General features: G+C 50.8%; 1 protein-coding gene across 7 annotated transcripts in view; it reads left to right on the forward strand.

Moving 5' to 3' along the window:
• Nucleotides 1-8435: 8435 nt before the first annotated feature.
• Nucleotides 8436-19486, forward strand: part of RALGAPB (Ral GTPase activating protein non-catalytic subunit beta) — a 99541-nt gene continuing 88490 nt past the window's right edge. For 5 of the 7 annotated variants that reach the window (XM_029070057.2, XM_039912958.1, XM_029070058.2 and 2 more), the window contains exon 1: nt 8436-8571. The gene's annotated coding sequence lies outside the window, so the exon portion shown is untranslated. The remainder of the gene's footprint in view (nt 8572-19486) is intronic. The other 2 variants (XM_029070061.2, XM_029070062.2) reach the window with 1 other exon arrangement.

Below are 19486 nucleotides of genomic sequence, written 5' to 3' on the forward strand. Positions count from 1 at the left end.
CTTTCTCCCTGCTGACGTTGGGCAAGTCACTTAACCTCTCTGTGCCTCAGTTCCCTCATCTGTAAAATGGGGATTCAGACTGTGAGCCTCACGTGGGACAACCCGATTACCCTGTATCTACCTCAGCGCTTAGAACAGTGCTCTGCACATAGTAAGCGCTTAACAAATACCAACGTTATTATTATTACCCCAACGTTTAGCGCAGCGCCTGATACATGGTAAGTGTTTAACAAATACCACTAAAACAAAACTAAACAAAAAAAGCCTGCCAATCACCCTCAAGACACTTCCCTCCAAGTAGAACGGCGAAAAGAGTGCCGCTTTGGGAGTCCGAGATCTTGGGTTCTAATCCCAGCTCCGTCATTGGCCTGCTGTGTGACCTTGGGCAAGTCAATTCCCTTCTCTGTGCCTCAGTGTCCTCAACTGGAAAATAGGGATTCGACCGCTGTTCTCCCTCCTGCTTAGACTGTGAGCCCCAAGGAGGACAGGGACTGTGTCTGAACCTCCGGTGCTCACTTGGCATGTTGCAAGAATTTAACAAATAGCGCACGTAATTGTCATTATCATCTGAACTTGACCCTGCCTGTAAGCTCCACCCCTCTCTTGCCATCAAAGTCAAAATGGAAAGCTGGCACCTCTGGTCACTTGTACCCTTCCTTTGGGTTGGCAGGGGGAGAGGAAAACATTTCTTTTCCCAGGTGACCAGAACAGCCACCCACCTGATCCCAGTGTCTCTAAACCTGGGGGCGCATAAGCAAGAGACACTAGGGTTTTGAACAGAGGGTTGAAAGGATTAGCGCTCAGCACAGTGTTCTGCCCATGGTAAGAGCTCAATAAATGCCACTGACATATTGCTTGATTGGTAAGCCTGGGTTTGAGATTTGGGAATTTTTGCCCTAAAATGCATTTCTATTCATCAACCTGAGATTTTCTTTCTTCATTTCTCCCTTTTTGTCGTTTTCGGGACACCGCCTGAAAAAGAGCTACATCCAAAGGCAGGGAACGGAGGGAGGCGAACAGCGTATCGAAGCGTTCTTTTGAAAGAACATGCATTTCACGAATACTGCTAAAGCCTCCCAAAATTTTACAAGGGAAACATTATTGTGCTAACTTTTAGAAAATATTTCAAACTCCAGAAACTACGCTTCAAATCAAATCCCCAGCTACACTGTAAATTAAGAGGTCCCGCTAGTCTTTTAAAGGAAAGACGGGATATAGAATTGATTTTTTTTCTCTCTGTTCACTTTTCCAAAGTGCATTTCTGGGATTTAATGAATTAGCCTTTGGGTCACTTGCCTGTGTCAAGGAGGAATTAACTTGGGGGTGGGAGCAAACAGGGTCTAGTGTGGGATGCTTGGGGGGTTTTTTGTGTGTGTTGGTTTGTTTTTATTTTTTGGTTTTGGTTTGCTTTAAGTGCTTACTATGTGCCTGGCACTCTAACAGGCGCTAGGGTAGGTCCAAGCTAATGGGTTTGGACACAGTGTATATGTGGGCATTGGGCAGGGAATGCATCTGTTATATTGTTGTGTGGTCCTCTCCCAAGCACTCAGTTCAGTTCCTTGCACACAATAAGCGCTCAGTAAATACAAATGATTTATTGACTGATTTGCCCGCTGCTTGATCTTGGGCAAGTCACTTTTGAGCCTCAGTTACCTCATCTGTTGGGGATTAGACACCTGTTCTCCCTCCCCTGCAGAACGAGAGTCCCATGTGAGACAGGGACTGGGTCCAACCTGATTATCTTGCTTTCATTCATTCAATAGTATTTATCGAGCGCTTACTATGTGCAGAGCACTGTACTAAGCACTTGGAATGAACAAGTCGGCAACAGATAGAGACGGTCCCTGCCGTTTGACGGGCTTACGGTCTGATCGGGGGAGACGGACAGACGAGAACGGTGGCGATAAATAGAGTCGAGGGGAAGAACATCTCGTAAAAACAATGGCAACTAAATAGAATCGAGGCGATGTACATTTCATTAACAAAATAAATAGGGTAATAAATATATACAGTTGAGCAGACGAGTACAGTGCTGAGGGGATGGGAAGGGAGAGGGGGAGGGGCAGAGGGAAATGGGGGAAAAGAGGGTTAAGCTGCGGAGAGGTGAAGGGGGGGTGGTAGAGGGAGAAGAGGAGCTCAGTCTGGGAAGGCCTCTTGGAGGAGGTGAGTTTTAAGTAGAGTTTTGAAGAGGGGAAGAGAATCAGTTTGGCGGTATCTACTGCAGCACATAGTCCCGTGCCTGATGCATAGTAAGTGCTTAACAAATGCGATTCTTTTTTCTTTCTCACACTGTCTGAAGGCGGCCCTGCGTTCAATCAATCGGTGGTATTTATCGAGCGCTTACTATGTGCAGAGCACCAGACAGAGGGCTCGGGAGAGTCTAGTACAACAGAATTAGCGGACATATTCCTTGCCCATAAGGAGCTTACAGTCTAGAGGCCTGTGAATGTAAACGAAAGGTTCCTACAGCTACTTACCGACGCTGCTGAATAACTGGCCAAACCCTCTGGTTATCCCAGAAATTGGAAATCGAGAGGAAAGAAGGAGATGACGAGGGGGGAGAAGCCAACAAGGGAGGTGGCCCGGCCTACTCCTTTCTCAGGGACCCTCGTTACTTACGAACCTCGGACCACGGGCTCATTTGCCAGTAGACTGTCCACGTGTGGCCAGAATGTCTTTATTTGTTGGTAAACTCCTCGTTGCGAAGGTGGATTGGGCTGCGACCCAAGAGCGTTCCTGAATGGCCTTGAACCAGGAAACCACCACATCTTGGAAAGTGCCGTGTTTTCCAAAAATCAGATGGGCAGGTTGCCCTGCTCATATATTACAGACATTTCATTCAGTCAGTCATTTCTCCCTCTCTCCCTTCCCTCTGTCCCTCCCAGACACCCTTTCTCTCATTCATTCATTCATTCAATAGTATTTATTGAGCGCTTACTATGTGCAGAGCACTGTACTAAGCGCTTGGAATGTACAAATCGGTAACAGATAGAGACAGTCCCTGCCCTTCGACGGGCTTACAGTCTAACCGGGGGAGACGGACAGACAAGAACGGTGGCAATAAATAGAATAAAGACTTCCGTCTTTACCGGAAGAAGGCTCTCTCCTTCTCCCCACCCACCCGTCCATCCATTATTCGTTCCTTCATCCATTCGGTAGGATGGATTGAACTCTCACTGCGTCAGCGTCCAGTTCTAGGTGTTTTCCTAGAAAACAAACACCGTAATGGCCCCCCGAGGAAGGAGATCACAGCAGTCACTTGAAAAAATACCACCGATGGACTGCCAAAGCATTTTTCTCCATCAGGGTGGTACCACAAGAAGGCCCGACGACATCCGCGTACCCTCTCTGTGTTTCGTTTTTCCCTCGGCGAGCGAAGGCTGAGAAAAGTGCTGAGACTCTGTAGCGTGCAGAGCTCCCAAAATAAAGGTGCAATGATAGGATTTTCTCGCGTCTTTTATAAGGTTTCCTGTTTCAGCTGGATAACGCTCTGTTGTTTGGCAAGCCTGCTCTGAACTAAAATAAACCAGGGCAGGCAGACTATGAGGGGGCAGAGAAGGGGCCAGCTCAGTGCTTCTATTGATGATGATGATGGTATTTGTTAAGCGCTTACTACGTGCCAAGCACTGTTCTAAGCGCCGAGGTAGATACAAGGTCAACCGGTTGTCCCACGTGGGTCTCACAGTCTTAATCCCCGTTTTACAGATGAGGTCGCCGAGGCACGGAGAGAAATAAAGCGACTTGCCCAAAGTCACACAGCTGGTAGGTGGCTGAGCCGGGATTAGAATCCAGATCCTCTGACGTCCAAGCCCGTGCCCTTCCCTTGGGGAAGCAGCGTGGCTCAGTGGAAAAGAGCCTGGGCTTGGGAGTCAGAGGTCGTGGGTTCGACTCCCGGCTCTGCCGCTTGTCAGCTGGGTGACTGTGGGCGAGTCACTTAGCTTCTCTGTGCCTCAGCTACCTCATCTGTAAAATGGGGATTAACAGCAGCATGGCTCAGTGGAAAGAGCACGGGCTTGGGAGTCAGAGGTCACGAGTTCAAATCCCGGCTCTGCCACTTGTCAGCTGTGTGACTGTGGGCAAGTCACTTCACTTCTCTGGGCCTCAGTTACCTCATCTGTAAAATGGGGATTAACTGTGAGCCTCACGTGGGACAACCTGATTACCCTGTATCTACCCCAGCGCTTAGAACAGTGCTCGGCACCTGGTAAGCGCTTAACAAATACCAACATTATTATTATTATTACAACCTGATTACCCTGTATCTACCCCAGCGCTTAGTGCTCCGCACATAGTAAGCGCTTAACAAATACCAACATCATTATTATTATTATTATTTCCACCGGGCCACCCTGCTTCTCTGTTCAGAATGTGATAATGTAGTGGCCTAGGATGGACCCAGTGTAACTAAACGTTCCGCAGAGGGAGAAGCCATGGCGTAGTAGATAGGGCACGGGCCCGGAAGTCAGAATTAGCAGACGTGTTCCCTGGCCGTTACAGCCTAGAAGGGGAGACGGACATCAATATAAATAAATAATTATAATATATAATTTAAAGACATGCACCGAAGTGTTGTGGGGGGGAGAGACTATCAAATACCCAGAGGTCAAGGATCCAGATACAGAGGGGCGGAGAGCGAGCGGGGGAAAAGAGGGCTTATCGGGGAAGGCCTCTCGGAGGAGATGTGATCTTACTAATAATAATAATAATAATGGTGTTTCTATGCGCCAGGCACTGTACTAAGCACTTGGGTGGATACAAGCAAATCAAGTTGGACACAGTCCCTGTCCCATGCGGGTCTCACCGTCTCAATCTCCATTTTACAGATGAGGTAACTGAGGCTCGGTGAAGTGATCTGGCCAAGGATTCATAACAATAGTAATAATATTCATTCAGTCGGTCGTATTTATTGAGCGCCTACTGTGTGCAGAGCACTGTACTAAGGGCTTGCTCTGAAGGTGGGGAGCGTGGTGGTCTGGGGTACGTGGAGGAGGAGGGGGGGCCGCCCGAGAAGGGTCTACCAGAGCGTGGTAGGACAATGCTTTTTTCGAGTTCAGCATGGGACGCCTGCAGCCTAAGGAAAGAAAGGAAGCCGCCTGAGATATTTTGGGGCAGGTCCCAGCATGCTGCTTGCCCCCCTGACCTTTGCTGAGGCTCTAACTTGGCCAGAAAAAGCAAATATTCAAGAAACACGGCAGGGGGCAATTTTGCGCTGCTCGCATTCCCTGCTGATTCATTCCCCTCAGTCCTGCGGCGTGGCGTGGTGGACGGAGCCCGGACCTGGGAGGCCGAAGGTCGTGGGTTCTAACCCGTGCTCCGTCACTTGTCTGCTGGGTGACCTTGGGCAAGTCGTTTCCACTTCTCTGGGCCTCAGTGTGCTCTTTCCTAAACCCGTGCTCTATCCACCGTGGTTCAGGGAAAAGAGCAAGGGTTTAATGTTGGTATTTGTTAAGCGCTTACTATGTGCCGAGCACTGTTCTAAGCGCTGGGGTAGACACAGGGGAATCAGGTCGTCCCATGTGAGGCTCACGGTCTCAATCCCCATTTTACAGATGAGGTAACTGAGGCACCGAGAAGTTAAGTGACTTGCCCAAAGTCACACAGCCGACGAGTGGCCGAGCCGGGATTTGAACCCATGACCTCTGACTCCAAAGCCCGTGCTCTTTCCACTGAGCCACGCTGCCACGCTGTTTAGGAGTCGGAGGTCATGGATTCTAACCCTGGCTCCGCCACTTATCGGCTGTGTGACTCCGGGCAAGTCGCTTAACTTCTCGGTGCCTCAGTTACCTCATCTGTAAAATGGGGATTAAGACTGTGAGCCTCACGTGGGACAACCCGATTACCCTGTATCTCCCCCAGCGCTTAGAACAGTGCTCCGCACATAGTAAGCGCTTAACAAGTACCAACATTATTATTATTAGTGACCTCATCTGCAAAATGGGGATCGAGACTGTGAGCCCCACCTGGGACAGAGGTAGATTCTTGATTCTATTTATTGTCTTGATTCTATTTATTGCTATCTTGATTCTATTTATTGCTATCTTGATTCTATTTATTCCTACTGTTCTTGTCTGTCCGTCTCCCCCGATTAAACTGTAAGCCCGTCAAAGGGCAGGGACTGTCTCTATCTGTTACTGATTTGTACATTCCAAGCGCTTAGTACAGTGCTCTGCACATAGTAAGCGCTCAATAACTACTACTGAATGAATGAATGAATGAATGAGTGCTAAGATTGGACCCGATCCCTGCCCCATATGGGACTCGCAGTCAATTCCCATTTTACAGATGAGCAAACGGAGACACGGAGAAGGGAAGTGACTTGCCCAAGCTCACCTGGCAGACAAGTGGCAGGATCAGGATTAGAACCCAGGTCCTTCTGATTCCCAGGCCGGTGCTCTATCCGCTAGGCCACACTGCTTCTCCGGTTGCCAACCATCGGTAAACTCATGAGCGGTCTATAACATCATTCATATGCATAAAGCCCATATCAATCAATCAATCAATCAATCAATCATGTTTATTGACTGCTGGGGTAGGTGGAAGGTGATCGTAGCAGGCTCAGGCCCTGCCGTCCTTCACTGGGTTCACAGACTGAGGAGGGAAAGCAGGTATTTCATCCCCATTTGACAGATGAGGAAACTGAGGTACCTATCCATAATGGATCGATTTATAGTAACATCTGTCGCCCCCTCTAGACTGTAAGCTCGCTGTGGTCAGGGAATGTGTCTACCGACTCAATCCCCAAGTCCCTAATAATAATAATGTTGGTATTTGTTAAGTGCTTACTATGTGCAGAGCACTGTTCTAAGCGCCGGGGTAGATACAGGGTAATCAGGTTGTCCCACGTGAGGCTCACAGTCTTCACCCCCATTTTACAGATGAGGTAACTGAGGCACAGAGAAGTCAAGTGACTCGCCTAAGGTCACGCAGCTGACAAGTGGCGGAGCTAAAATTCGAACCCATGACCTCTGACTCCGAAGCCTGTGCTCTTTCCACTGAACCACGCTGCTTCAATATAGTGCTCTGCCCACTGTAAGTGCTCAATAAATACGATGGATTGATGGATTGAATCTACTCCCTCGTACTTTCCACTGTTTCCCCTATTTATCCATATTTTGATTGCGTCTACCCCGTCATATTGTAGAAGCTGTATGGCGTAGTGGATAGAAAACATAGGCCTGGAAGTCAGAAGGACCTGGGTTCTAATCCCAGCTCTGCCACGTGTCTGCTGTGTGACCTTGGGCCAGTCCCTTCACTTCTCTGGGCCTCGGTTCCCTCGTCTCTAAAATGGGGATTGAGACTGGGAGCCCCCCACGGGTCTAGGATTGTGTCCAACCCAATTTGTTGGTAGCCAGCCCAGCGTTTAGTACAGTGCCTGACCCATGAGAAGCAACGTGGCTCGGTGGAAAGAGCCCGGGCTTGGGAGTCAGAGGTCATGGGTTCAAATCCCCGCTCTGCCACTTGGCAGCTGTGTGACTGTGGGCAAGTCACTTCACTTCTCTGGGCCTCAGTTCCTTCATCTGTAAAATGGGGATTGACTGTGAGCCTCACATGGGACAACCTGATGACCCTGTATCTCCCCCAGCGCTTAGAACAGTGCTCTGCACATAGTAAGCACTTAACAAATACCAACATTATTATTATTATTATTATTATTAAGCACCTAGGAAAGAGGACAAATTATTATTCCTTGCTATTCCTTTTTCCCATCATGCTCTGCTTCCTCTGGTCCCTCTCCCATTCCCCTTCCAATTCCATTTCCTTCCCCCTCTGCCCCCCCCCCCCCCCCAGCGCCACTTCCCTTTCCCCTTCCCGTCCCGTTCCCCCCTCCCCGGCCGGGCCTCTTGGTTCGGTCCGCCGGCCAGAAAGGGGGCGGAGTCAGAGCGCGATCGCACGGGGGGATCGCGCATGCTCCTTGTCGGGACCCCTCCGGGAGCTATCTGGCGCCCCCTCCGGGACCTATTTGGCGCCGCCGGGCGGGAAGGGACGAGGATGAGCGCATGCTCAGAGGCGCGGGCCGGGCCGTGTTTGGCGCCGTGCCGTCGCGGGGGCCGCCGGCCGGGACTTATTTGGCGCCGCCGGGCGGGAAGGAGTGGAGATCCGCGCATGCTCAGAGGCGCGGTCCGGGCCGAGTTTGGCGCCACGCCGTCACGGGGGCCGCCGGCAGGGACCTATTTGGCACCGCCGGGCGGAAAGGGGCGGTGTCAGGAGTGGGGGAGGGGGGTGCGTGCGCATGCTCAGAGGCGCGGGCCGGGCCGAGTTTGGCGCCGCACCGTCGCGGGGGCCGCCGGCCGGGACCTATTTGGCGCCGCCGGGAGGGAAGGGGCGGAGACGCGCGCATGCTCAGAAGCGCGGGCCGGGCCGAGTTTGGCGCCGCGCCGTGGCGGGGGCCGGCGGGCGGGACTTATTTGGCGCCGCCGAGGGGGGCGGAAGTGGTGGGAAGCGGCGGGCCGGGCTGGGCGTCCGTGGCCGTCCGTCCTTCCGTCCCCATTAATCGGCGATGGAGGCGTGAGGCGGAGCGCAGACGGCGGCCCTTCCCGCCCCCGGCGATGCGGGCCGGGGCCCGGGGCGCAGGTACGAGCGGGGGCCCCGGGGGGGGAGGGGCAGGCGGGCCCGGGGCCAGCGCCCCTCCCCCCCCCATGGGTGACCCCCCCCCCCCAATTATAAGCTTGGGCTTAGGGAAGCGCCCACCCTGTGCTGAGCGCTGGGGCTCGTGGGTCAGAGGTGGTGGGCGCCCTCCCCCGGGTGACCTTGGGCGAGCCCCTTCTCGGGGCCTCAGTGACCGCCTCTGGAAAATGGGGTGAAGGCTGGGAGCCCCACGTGGGCATCCTCATCACCTCCTATCCTCCCCCCAGCGCTTAGAACAGTGCTTGGCACGCAGGGCTGAATTAATGTCATCATTATTGGGCAACTTCATCCCCTCCTAGCCCTCCTAGCGCTTAGAACAGGGCTTGGCACGGACTAAGCGCTTACAAATGCCATCATCATCATAATTATCATTCACTGGGCCTCAGTGACCTCCTCTGGAAAATGGGGTGAAGGCTGGGAGCCCCACGTGGGCAACCTCATCACCTTCTATCCCTCCCAGCGCTTAGAACAGTGCTTGGCACATAGTGCTGAATTAATGCCATCATTATTAGGCAACTTCATCCCCTTCTAGCCCTCCTAGCGCTTAGAACAGGGCTTGGCACGGACTAAGCGCTTAATTGCCATCATCATCATGATTATCATTCTCTGGGCCTCAGTGACCTCCTCTGGAAAATGGGGTGAAGACTGGGAGCCGCACGTGGGCAACCTCATCACCTTCTATCCTCCCCCCAGCGCTTAGAACAGTGCTTGGCATGGACTAAGTGCTTAACAAATGCCGTCATCATGATTATCACTCTCTGGGCCTCAGTGACCTCCTCTGGAAAATGGGGGTGAAGACTGGGAGCCCCACGTGGGGCAACCTCATCACCTTCTATTCCTGCCCCCCAGCGCTTAGAACAGTGCTTGGCACATAGTGCTATCATTATCTTTATTCTTCTCTGTGCCTCAGTGACCTCCTCTGTCAAATGGGGATGAAAACTGAGAGCCCTACAAGGGGCAACCTCATCACCTTCTATCCCTCCCGGCGCTTAGAACAGTGCTTGACACAGAGTAAGCGCTTAACAAATTCCATCATTATTATTATCATTCTCTGGGCCTCAGTGACCTCCTCTGTCAAATGGGGATGAAGACGGGGAGCCCCACATGGGGCAACCCCATCACCTTGAATCCCTCCCTGTGCTTAGAACAGTGCTTGGCACATAGTGCTGAACAAATGCCATCATTATCATTATTCTTCTCTGGGCCTCAGTGACCACCTCTGGAAAATGGGAATGAAGACGGGGAGCCCCACATGGGGCAACCTCATCACCTTGAATCCCTCCCTGTGCTTAGAACAGTGCTTGGCACCTAGTAAACGCTTAACAAAGACCATCATTATTATTATTATTATAATACAAGGTAATCAGGTTCTCCCACTTGGGGCTCACAGTCTTCATCCCCATTTTACAGGTGAGGTCACTGAGGCACTACTATGTGACAGGCACTGTACTGAGCGTCCAGGGCGGATGCAAACGGCTCCAGCGCCCCCCCCCCCCCCCACCTCATCCCCATTTTCCAGACGAGGAAACTGAGGCCCAGAGAAACTGTGGCCCACGGTCACGCAGCAGACAGGAGGCAGCAGACAGGAGGAGCCCGGGTTGGGGAGGCAGGAGGTCGTGAGTTCTAATCCCAGCTCCGCCACTTGTCAGCCGGGTGGCTTTGGGCAAGTCGCTTCTCTGGGCCTCAGTGACCTCATCTGTCAAATGGGGATGAAGATTGGGAGCCCCACGTCGGACAACCTGATCACTTTATATCTCCCCTGCCAGTGCTTAGAAGAGTGCTTTGCACAAAGTAAGCGCTTAACAAAGCCTATTATTATTATTATTGGAACCCACGACCTTCTCACTCACCCCTCTCTTCAAAGCCCAATTGAGAGCTCACCTCTTCCAGGAGGCCTTCCCAGACTGAGCCCTCCCTTTCCCCCTCCTCCCCTCCCCATTCCCCCTTCCCCTCCCCACAGCACTTGTGCCTATTGGTATATATTATTTATTACTCGCTTAATAATGTGTAGATATCTATGATTCTATTTATTCTGATGCTATTGATGCCTATTTAGCGCTTAGAACAGTGCCTTGCACATAGTAAGCGCTTAACAAATGCCGTCATTATTATTATTACCTGTTTTATTGTCTGTCTCCCCCTTCTAATAATAATTAACTATGGTATTTGTTCAGCACTTAGGTATGCACCAGGCACTGTACTAAGCGCTGGGGTGGATACAAGCAGGCCGGGTTGGACACAGTCCCTGCCCCACGTGGGGCTCACAGTCTCAATCCCCATTTTATAGATGAGGTAACTGAGGCACAGAGAAGTGAAGTGACTTGCCCGAAGTCACACAGCAGACAAGGGGCAGAGCTGGGATTAGAACCCAAGACTTCTGACTCCCAAGCCCGGGCTCTTTCACTGAGCCACGCTACTTCTCGACACTGTGAGCCCATTGTTGGGTAGGGATTGTCTCTCTCTGTTGCCGAATTGTACTTTCCAAGCGCTTAGTCCAGTGCTCTGCGCACAGGAAGCGCTCAATAAATCCAATTGAATGAATGACTCCCAGAGCCGAACCCGAGCCATTAGGTCATGGGTTCTAATCCCAGCTCCTCCACTCGTCTACCGAGTGATCTTGGGGACGTCACTTCACTTCTCTGGGCCTCAGTGACCTCATCTGGAAAATGGGGATTGGGACGGTGAGCCCCACGTGGGACAGGGATTGGGTCCAACCCGATTTGTTTATATCCATCCCAGCGCTTAGTACAGTGCCTGGCACACAGTAAGCGCTTCACAAATACAATTATTATTATTATTAGGCCATGAATGCCGCCCCAGGGTGGGAACTTCACCCTGGACAGAGGGACGCTGACTCGGATTTCTCCCTGCCTCAGTTTCCTCATCTGCAAAATGGAGACTCAATACCTGCCCTCCCTCCTCATTAAGAATAATGATAACGAGAGTATTCGTGAAGCGCTTACTATATGCCGAGCACCGTTCTAAGCGCCGGGGTGGGGTCAAGCGAGTAAGTTAATCAGGTTGGACACAGCCCATGCCCCATTAGGCGCTCACAGTCTAAGTAGTCAGTGTAATAATAAATTTTGGTATTTGTTAAGCACTTGCTCTGTGCTAAGCGCTGTTCTAAGCGCTGGGGTAGAGCTAATCGGGTTGTCCCGAGTAGGGCTCACAGTCTTCATCCCCATTTCATAGATGAGATAACTGAGGCACAGAGAAGTGAAGTGACTTGCCGAAGGTCACACAGCAGACAGGTGGTGGAGGCAGGATTAGAATCCATGACTTGCTGACTCCCAGGCCCCTGCTCTTTCCACTAGGCCATGGTGCTCCTCATAGGAACACGCCTGCTCATTCTGTGGTGTCGTCTGCTCCCTAGCGCTTAGCACAGTGCTCTGCCCAGAGGGAGCGCTCAGTAAATACCATCGATTGAATCTGCCCACACTCAGGCTTAGTGGGGTGGGTGTCCATCTAAAGCTGTCAATCAGTGAATCAGTGATATACAGTAAGCGCTTCCTGGGTGCACGGCACTGTACTAAGCGCTTGGGAGAGCACGCTACGACAGAGTGGGCAGTAATAATAATAATAATTCTGGTATGAGGCACCTGTTATATACCAGGCACTGTACTGAGCGCTGGGGTGGGAGGGAACACCTGTTCTCCCACCTCCTTAGGTTGCGAGTCCCATGTGGGACCGGGGCTGTGCCTGATCTGATTTCATTATGTCTAGAGCTTAGCACAGGGCTTGGCACATAGAAAACACACCATCCTTGTTAATAAAAATGATGGTATTTGTTAAACACTTAGTATGTGTCGAGCACCGTTCTAAGCGCTGGGGGAGATACAAACTAATCGGGTCGGACACGGTCCCCCGTCCCACGTGGGGCTCACGGTCTCAATCCCCAGAGGAGGGAACTGAGGCACAGAGAAGTGAAGCGACTTGCCCAAGGTCACGCGGCAGACCTTTTTTTTTTTTTTGGTAATTATTAAGTGCTTACTGTGTGCAGAGCACTGTTCTAAGCACTGGGATATACAGGGTAATCAGGAGCGGGATTAGAACCCAGGGCCTTTTGACTCCCGGGCCCGTGTTCTATCCACTACACCCTGCTACTTCTCTCAGATAGACAGGTTCCTTCAGTCAGTTGTATTAGTCGAGTGCTTACGCGGTGCAGAACACTATACTAAGCGCTTGGGAGAGCATGCCACGAGAGGGTGGGTAGACAGCTTCCCTCAGAGTATTTACTGAGAGCTTACTGTCTGCAGAGCACTGTACTAAGCGCCTGGGAGAACACGCTCCAATAGGGCGGATAGCCCGGCGTCCTCAGTCCGTCGTATTTACGGAGAGCTTCCTGTGTGCAGAGCACTGTACTAGGCGCTTGGGAGAGTACGATACGTTGTCTCGTTTTTGTTCTGTTTTGCTCCGCCGTCTGTGTCCCCCGATTAGACCGTGAGCCCGTCACTGAGCAGGGACTGTCTCTATCTGTTGCCGAATTGTCCGTTCCAAGCGCTCCGTACAGTGGTCTGCACGTAGTAAGCGCTCAACAAATACTATCGAATGAATGAATGTAACGGAGACATTCTCCGCCCTCGGTTCCACGTCTGGACCCCTTAAAGACCGCCCCCCAACTCTCTATTAGCCTCTGGGAAAAGCAGTGAGGAGCGTAAACAGGACGGCGAAGGCTGATGGCAATTTTAGGCGGGTCAACAGCCGTGTCATTTCGGGTTTTAGTGGTTTTACTTTCTCGGGGTCAGACCGAGTCTGTGGTTAAGGGATTCGGAGCACGGGGACACTTCAGTAGTACTTAAGGAAGTTTATAGCGACGGCTCAGACTGACCTACGTCATCAGTCGGATCAGCTGTACAGTGCGGGGTGGGAATTTTGGAGCGCTGACGGTGTGAAAAGGCGGTTTTTATTATTCTTTTATGGCATTCAAGCGCTCGCTGCGTCCCGGGTACTCTTCGAAGCGCCGGGGTAGATGGAAGGTAATCGGTCGGACAGAGACCGCGTCCCACGGGAGGCTCACGGTTTCAAACCCCGTTTTCCAACCGAGGCACAGGGGAATGAAGTGACTCGCCCAAGGTCACGCAGCGGACAAGCGGCGGAGCTGTCAGAACCCGGTTCCGTCCGACTCCCAGGTGCGAACCCTGCCCGCTGGGCTACACCGCTTCGCCAGTTGTCTCTGTAGAGCTCCCCTTTATGGGGTGCGTTCCGAGGATGGTCGAAAGTCAAAGAGTATTGTGTCTACGTTGTATTTCCACCTTTTCAGGATCCAGAGCTTCGCCTAAGGTGTGAAAGTTTTTCGTTGCCGGAAAAAACCGGCAGTGGGCGAAATTCATTCTTCATCCTTCATCCTTCATTTCCTCCGCCTTTCCGACTGGGGAAGAATAGCTTAGCCCGTCTGATGTGGCAGAAGGCAAGATCGCTTCTGAATCTCCTTGGGGGTTGCCGATTATACGAACTTAAATGTAGAAGTAGAAGTATCGGCGTGAGTTTTGGGATTTAAAGCGTCTTTTCACATTTATCACGCTTGCGGATTGTAGTCTCATGCATTCCGCCAAGCAGATTTTGCACGACGGACGGATTCGGTGACTGTTTAGACATTGCTGTCTTTAATAATAATAATAATAATGTTGGTATTTGTTAAGCGCTTACTATACGCAGAGCACCATTCTAAGCGCTGGGGTAGGTACAGGAGAATCAGTTTGTCCCACGTGAGTCTCACAGTCTTCATCCCCGTTTTTACAGATGAGGTAACTGAGGCACAGAGAAGTTAAGTGACTTGCCCACAGTCACACAGCTGACGAGTGGCAGAGCTTTAACAGAGGGATAGCCAAGTGTAACTGATTTAAAGGCTTAAATCTCTCTCAAATGCTCCCCCCCACCAGCTGATCAACGTCGGTTAATCAGCGGGAAACATATATTGGGCTCCCACTCCGTAGAGAGAAATCAGTGAGTGGCGTTTATTAAACAGAGCACTGTACTCAGCACATCCAGTAGAGCTGGTAGACATGATCCCTGTCCTCAGAAAGTTCCCAGTCTAGTGGGAAGATATGGTTCTTAACTCTCAACGAGTCACAGGGCAGGCACGTTACCCCCTAGAAGGTAAAACACGAACCTAGGAGTCAGAAGAGCTGGATTCTGCTCTTCTGTGTGACCTTGGTTGAGTCACTTCACTTCCTCTGGGCCTCAGTTACCTCATCTGCAAAAATGGGGATGAAGACCGCGAGCCCCGTATGGGACGTGGGCTGCGTCCAACCTGATTAGCTCGTATCTACCCCAGCACATAGTACAGTGCCTGGCACATAGTAAGCTTTTAACAGATTCCACTAAAAAAACCCAAAAAACAAACTATCCTCAGTGCCCTGGCTCTCTGACTCCCCAGGACAGTGACTCGGTGTCCAGCCATGCGCTTTGTAAACACGTATAAATGTTAATTGACGATGATGATAGCCGTTTGTGAAGGGTGTCCCGTAATGGTGCCTCTCCACTTCCCTTTTGCCTCCTCCACACGCATTCCTTTTTCCCTCGTAAAGTTGAGCATCCCTCTTCGGGAAACACCCCCAAAGCCGAAGGGGCAGTTCCCTGGGCGTGTGAAGCCGCGCCAGGTGATTCCTAGACGAAGTAGCGCTGTCAGGCCGAGTTTTAATAGTTGAAGACGGAACTTTACCATCGGTCCACCCGATTAGAACCGGACAACCTAGGTTGTGATTAGACGCAAAGTCTAAAATGAGAAAGATCATCGCTTAGGTGATTTGGGGTAATCGAAGGTCCAGCTGAAAGTTCTGAAAACTAGAAAAACGAAGCCACGCGGCCAAGAGGCTGAGCCTAGGGGTCAGAGGACCCGAGTTCTGATCCTGGCTTCACCACGTGCCTGCTGCGTGACCTTGGGACAGTCATTTCACTTCTTTCTGCCTCAGTTCCCTCATCTGCAAACTGGGGATTCAATCCCTGTTTTCCCTCCTACCTAGACCGTCAGCCTCGTGTGGGACCCATTGATCTCGTATTTACCCCAGCGCTTAGTACAGTACATGGCACATAGCGCTTAACAAATGCCACGATTATTGTTATTTTTATTTTTAGATCTTGTTTGGTGTTGACTCACTGTCCAGGCTTTTTCTGTAAACTGGGATAAGAGAAACATCAGAAGCACCGTGGGATAGTAAATCCTAAATTCAGGACTCTAGATGTAATTTATAGTTTTTCTCCTTTCTCCGGTCATATTTTGAGATGGCTCACTGCCTGCAAACCTCCACAAAACTTAGAGTGTTCCCGGAGGGTGTTGGCCAAGAGTCATGTTTTGGTATATTCTCAGGAATTTCCAATTTCTACCCAGCAAGTTTTATTAAAGTGCCGTCATTTCTGCATCTGGTCACTGAGGTCTAATGTTTGTTTCCTGTGTGAACCAGGTTCCTCTTATGCGTATGGGATAGGTCCGAGAGGTTGAATCAGATGGAGGCGTTTCTACCGACTCCGCTACGTTGTACTCTCCCCAGGCCTTAGTACAGTGCTCTGCGCACGGTAAACACTCCGTACGTTGGAAAAATGGGGATTAACACGGTGAGCCCCATGTGGGACATGGACTGTGTCCGATCTGATTTGCTCGATCTACCCCAGGGCTCAGTACAGTGCCTGGCCCACAGTAAGCGCTTAACAGATACCATAAAAAATAAAATAAGGTTAATATGTTTGAGGTAAATTGTTCATATGTGGAATGCTTCTTAGTTCCATTCTCGCCCTCTTGCTCAGCATTTAGCTGGGACTTTTATGGAAGCGAGTAAGATGCTTCGCATTAAACTACCATTTTTAATCTCACTGACCCTGTGTTTTTGATACTGGGCAGCGTGAGGAACTAGTGAATGAAGTGTATATTCGGGGAAGGCAGCAGTTTCCAGTCTCAGCTCAAGGGCTGCCATTTATTCAACCCCTCCCGAATTCTGGGGGTTTTGGGCACAACTCACAGTGCTCTCTGGGGTCTCTTGGACTTCGGAAGGGTCCCTGACACCTAAGCCGAGATAACATCAGAAGAGGGAGAAAGACGGGGTTTCCCGAATGGCGGCGAGGACCCAATTACGCAGTAACGTGGAATCTTGGGGGTGATGGAGTTTGTCAGGGCCTGAATGCTAAGGTAGAGTGGGGTGGCACCCTCTGGCAGGTGTGTTGTTTGTCACCTTTATCGGGAAATTGAACGCAGGAGACTCTACTCTGGTTTTCTCTCGTCCGGTTTGGACCGTGTCGTGTTGAGTGTCTAATTCTGGTGTACGCGCACGGGAGAAAGGAAACTTGCTGAAATCTTACCCGAGGAAGGCGGATAAATTGTCATTTAGTGGCAGCTGAAAGAAGAGGTGGAAAGAATGATACCGTCCCTCCCTCTGTTGAAGGGACTTTGAATCAGCAGGGAAGAGAATCGACCGGTGGCCCGAAGAACACCTGACCCTCAAAACGCCCCGAGATTCCACAAGTGCTTTTCTATTTCGTTGGAAAGTCGACTCCCTCATCAGATTTCCAGAGAATCCAAATTCACCTCCATCGGGATCAGCAGTGGCTCTTGAATGCGACCGGGTGTGTGCTTGGCATTTAGCGGCTTTGGGTTTGTCTACCGGTTTGCACTCTTAGGAGCTTTGTGATCTAGAGCTCTGAATCAGGCTTGTGGGGCTCTCTTGGATTCATCCAAAAGTATTTACTGAGCGCTGACTCTGTGCAGAGCACTGTACTAAGCGCTTGGAATGGTGGATCCATTCGACGTCTCTATCACTTCCCGTTCGGGGCATTTCTGGCCAGAAGGAAGTCTCGGTATAACCAACGGGTCTCGGTTTCACCTTTAGGTTAGGGTTGTTGTATTTTTGGGGCGCTTACTGGGTGCAGAACATTGTACTAAACTCTTAGGAGAGTGCAGTAGCACAATAAGCAGACACACTCTCTGACCACAATGAGCTTACACACTAGTCCTGTGGCTTCACACACTGGTGTACTTCCCAAGCGCCTAGTACAGTGCTTCGCACACAGTAAGCACTCAGTCAATATGATTGAATGAATGGGGCACGTCTGGTTCGGCTCAAGCATACTGCTGTCCTGTCAGAGCTGTCCTCCTAAGCATGGTGGGTTCTTTTGTTATATTTTTTTCCATCGATATTTGCTAAGCGCTTCCAAGGTATCAAGCATTGTTCCAAGCACTGGTGTTGGTACAACTTAAGTTGGACACAGTCCCTGTCCCTTATGGGACTCAGAGTCAAAGTAGGAGGGAGAACAAGGCATTTAATCCCCATTTTACAATTGGCAGAACTGAGGCCCAGTGAAGTGACTTGCCCGAGGTCACACAACTTGCAATTGGCAGAGCCGGAATTAGAGCCCAGGTCCTCTGACTCCCAGGCCCGTGCTCTTTCCACTAGGCCACACTGCTACGCATTTTCAGGGTGGGCCCTCCTGCCTCCCAAATCGGTTCCCTGTGAGAGCCGCTCTGGTCCACACCTCACCTGGCTCTGCCGAGTAGGGGCTGGGTCATTTTATTTTAATATTTTTTCCGGTCATTCATGCCACCGACCCACCACGGGCACCTGTCCACTCCGCCTCCTTCAACGTCTGTGCGTTCCACGAGGGAGAAGGCTGGCAAACCCTCGTGCCCGTCCGCAAGGTTTCCCTAAAAGCCGGGCCGGTAGCCAGGCGCGGACCCCGGCAGGCCAGTTGAAAGGAGGCCGGTTGGCCCGGGACGTGTTTGAGGATGGGGAGGGCGCAGCGAGAGGAGTCCGGGGCAACTCTCGGGCCGGAGACTGAAACCAACCCCGGTGGGAGTCCGGTCTCAAATTCGTGTTCCCTCCGACCGGGGTTTCGTTTCAAAGCTCGTTCGGGAGCGTGACCCGTCGTAAGATGAATCAGCATAGCGAACGAATTCTTCAGTGTGAATCTGTAAAAGTGCCCTCTGTCATCTGTGGCTTCAAGGTGTTTATGATGAATCTATAGGAGGCCCTTCTCGCTCGTTAGGTATTTTCACCGCGGAAATGCCTCATTGACCTCAACGGCTTTGAATGAACCGTTGCCTTAGCGGCCGATTGTTTTCAAGAGGCTGCCGTTGATGGAATTGTTCCCTCTGTGAGGACCGAAGTTGGAAAGACGACGATGCCCACCCTGGGATTTCATTCCACTCGACTGCACCCGAGGGAAGATCGAAGTATCGGGAGGAAGTTTAAATTTATGCTAGTGGAGAGGTCTTTTTTCAAGTAGATCACCGCTTGAAAAATCGGGAAAGGAATTGTCAGCGTTCTGCGTGGTTCCAAAATCAGGAGCATAAGGGGTATAAACAGCAGAAGCAATTAAAGTAGAACAAGAATGTATGTGAATTCCAAGATCCCTAAATTGGGGGTGAATGAAGGACACTAATTCAGTATGCTTTTAAAAAAAAGCAAGCAGAGAAGTGTGCGGATAAAGCGAGGAAAGAGACAAGTTAAGGACAAAAGACCGATTCTAAATGAACTCCTCAAATTAAGATGTTGATAGTATTTGCCTTATCGACCTAACCTAAAATGCCAAGTAGAGTGGAGTCCTGCTGGGGTTCCAGCAACTCCATCACTAAAATACCCACTAAAGATTAAAACATTAAGCTTCTCAGATCCAGGTATGTGTCGAACGGCCCCTTTGTTTTACAGAGACTCCAGGCACCAGGCTGTATTAATGGTTTTATTTACTCACTAGGCCCAGTTGGCTCCAGCCAAGGTTCCTCAAAGGTCATGTTTTTCATTTTTTATTTGTATGTTAGAGGTCCTTTCCATTATAAAATGTCGTCTGAAATTACGACAATGGTTCCCATCGTGTATACTATTCTGTAGCCCATTTCTTTCACGAAACTCGAAGGCTGATTGTACGCTGTCCTCTTCAG

Source organism: Ornithorhynchus anatinus, chromosome 8 (assembly GCF_004115215.2).
Source record: "Ornithorhynchus anatinus isolate Pmale09 chromosome 8, mOrnAna1.pri.v4, whole genome shotgun sequence".
In the NCBI taxonomy this organism is placed as follows: domain Eukaryota; kingdom Metazoa; phylum Chordata; class Mammalia; order Monotremata; family Ornithorhynchidae; genus Ornithorhynchus; species Ornithorhynchus anatinus.